Here is a 3,286-nt window from a genome sequence, read left to right as displayed (position 1 = left end):
CGCGACCCTAGTGAGGAGAAGCGGCTCAGAAAATGGATGGATGGATGGATGGATGGATGGATGGATAATGTACACACAGCACCCCATATTGACAGGAAAAAATGGAATTGTTGAAATTTTTGCTGATTTATTCAAAAAAAGAAAAACTGAACTATCACACAGCCATAAGTATTCAGAACCTTTGCTGTGACACTCATATTTAACTCGGGTGCTGTCCATTTCTTCTGATCATCCTTAAGACGGTTCAACACCTTCATTTGAGTCCAGCTGTGTTTGATCATACTGATTGGACTTGATTAGGAAAGCCACTCCCCTGTCTACATAATACCTTACACCTCACAGTGCATGTCAGAGCAAATGAGAATCATGAGGTCAAAGGAACTGCCTGAAGAGCTCAGAAACAGAATTGTGGCAAGACACAGATCTGGCCAAGCTTACAAAAAAATATTTCTGCTTCACTTTACGTTCCTAAGAGCACAGTGGCCTCCATAATCCTTAAATGGAAGACATTTGGGACGACCGGAACCCTTCCAAGAGCTGGCCGTCCGACCAAACTGAGCAATTGGGGGAGAAGAGCCTTGGTGAGAGAGCTAAAGAAGAACCCAAAGAGGCTGTGGGTGAGCTCCAGAGATGCAGTCGGGAGATGGGCAAAAGTTCTACAAAGTCAACCATCACTGCAGCCCTCCACCAGTCGGGGCTTTATTGTAGAGTGGCCCGACGGAACCCTCTTCTCAGTGCAAGACACATGAAAGTCTGCATGGAGTTTGCTAAAAAACACCTGAAGGACTCCAAGATGGTTAGAAATAAGATTGTCTGGTCTGATGAGACCAAGATAGAAATTGTTGGCCTTATTTCTAAGTGGCATGTGTGGAGAAAACCAGGAGCTGCTCATCACCTGTCCAGTACAGTCCCAACAGTGAAGCATGGTGGTGGAAGCATCATGCTGTGGGGGTGTTTTTCAGCTGCAGGGACAGGGAGACTGGTTGCAATTGAAGAAAAGATGAATGCAGCCAAGTACAGGGATATCCTGGACGAAAACCTTCTCCAGAGTGCTCAGAACCTCAGAGTGGGCCTAAGGTTCACCTTCAAAAAAGACAATGACCCTAAGCACGCAGCTAAAATACCGTAGTAGTGGCTTCAGAGCAACACCGTGGCTTTTCTTGAATGGCCCAGCCAGAGCCCCGACTTAAACCCAATTGAGCATCGATGAAAAGACCTGAAAATGGCTGTACATCCAACCTGACAGAACTGGAGAGGATCTGCAAGGAGGAATGGCAGACAATCCCCAAACCCAGGTGTGAAAAACTTGTTGAATCATTCCCAAAAAGACTCATGGTTGTATTAGCTCAAAAGGGTGCTTCTACGAAATACTGAGGAAAGGATCTGAATACTTATGGCTGTGTGATATTTCAGTTTTTCTTTTTTTAAAATCTGCAAAAATTTCAACAATTCAGTTTTTTTTCTGTCAATATGGGGTGCTGTGTGTACATTAATAAGGAAAAACACGAACTTAAATGATTTTAGCAAATGGCTGCAATATAACAAAGAGTGAAAAATTTAAGTGGGTCTAAAAACTTTCCGTACCCGCTGTACAATGGAAAACTCCATGGGCAGACGGGCTAACAAGGGTTAGGGTTAGCCATCTACTATATACGGTGTTGTCGTTACCCTTTAAACAATAGATGTGGATTCTACTGAGGAGCACAGAGCTCATTTTAATGGGGAAAGATGATTTGAGATACTGTACATTACGAGTGTTTGCGAGTGTGGTCAAGGTACGAATTAAACTCGTATCTCAAGGCATCACTGTACTGAGCACATCCTAAGATGCAGCAAAAATACTTAATGCACTTAAGTAACGATTGTCAGGTATCTGTACTTAATTTTAATATTTATTCTTCTGATGACTGAACTTTTAACACCTACATTTAATAAGAGATATCTGTACTTTCTGCTCTCTACTTTGTCAAAATAGGAGATTTACTTTTTTCAAGCTCTGTGGAAGATGACACAACTTCAAAATGGAGATGTCAGATAACTAATTTGGTCATCATTTTAAATAATGTATGCAATGTAGCAACGGTGAAAGCCATGTTTTTTTTCTCAGCATGCTTTGCAATGCCCTTTTCTAAATAGTTGTAGTTATAAAAGCTAAATCTTGTTCTTTTCTTGCCTTTATTTCTGCAAGCATTGCCACAAATGCGTCATGGCGAGAGCCCTACCGAGGGGGCCTTATAATGAATACCACTCATGTTCTAGGTAGGACACACCCCGCTGCAATATGACTGGCTGCTGTATCCTGGTAGGACATGACCAACTGCTTCCACACAGGAAAATAAGTATGTGATTTAAGTCAGTGACGTGCGGTCAGGGTAGGCAAGTGAGGCAGAGCCTCACTGGTCCCTGGTGGTCTTTCCTTTCCACTGTATGTGAATAGTAAATAAAACCTTATGATTACATTAAATTGTTCCATTTTAGTTCTATGGTCCGTGCTTGACATCGATTTTGTTTTTCAATCCAATCATTTCAATGATTTCATCATTAAAATAGCAGACTGTTCATATTTCCTGTTCAAATGCATAGGAAGCGCAGCCACGTGTCACGTTGAGTCCCGTGATGCTTCAAGAGACCACGCACACATCCATTATGAATGTAATTATGAATCCCACTAACTCAAACCCAGCCTAATCCGAGCCTTAATCCATCCTAAAGCGTCATAACCCCAACTCTAGGCCTAAACCTAACCCCAAAAAAAATTCTTTTTTTTTTTTTAGGAGAAATGTGATCCATATTCAGCCATATTGACACGCCTCCTCGTGTTTGTGCACATGCGCAACGCAACGACGTGTCCGTGTTTGCGCGCATGTGTGTGACGTCACTGACTCCATCCATCCACACGAGAAGTCGACTTTCTTTTTGTAATGTGAACTACTACATAAAATCCGAGGTGGGAATCATGCGCTGCGGTGTGAACGTAGCAATAGTTATATGTTGGGCCAGTTGGTGTGTGGCTGTTTGTATTTCATGAAACCATGACTGTTGTATGAGGAGTAAATGACATTAAATCAGAATCAGAATCATCTTTTATTTGCCAAGTGTGTCAAAAACACACAAGGAATTTGTCTCCGGTAGTTGGAGCCGCTCGAGTACGGCAAATGTCAATTGACAAAGAGTACTTTTGAGACAACATGGCAATTTCCATACATTTCAATACAACACAGCGAGTTGTATCAGTTTCCAGATATTTTGACCTTTGATTTTTTTTGCGCCATATGTTGTCCACGTG

The sequence above is a fragment of the Phyllopteryx taeniolatus genome, chromosome 10 (assembly GCF_024500385.1).
Source record: "Phyllopteryx taeniolatus isolate TA_2022b chromosome 10, UOR_Ptae_1.2, whole genome shotgun sequence".
Taxonomy (NCBI): Eukaryota; Metazoa; Chordata; class Actinopteri; order Syngnathiformes; family Syngnathidae; genus Phyllopteryx; species Phyllopteryx taeniolatus.
The sequence above is the reverse complement of the archived record's forward strand: the minus strand, read 5'-3'. Positions refer to the sequence as shown.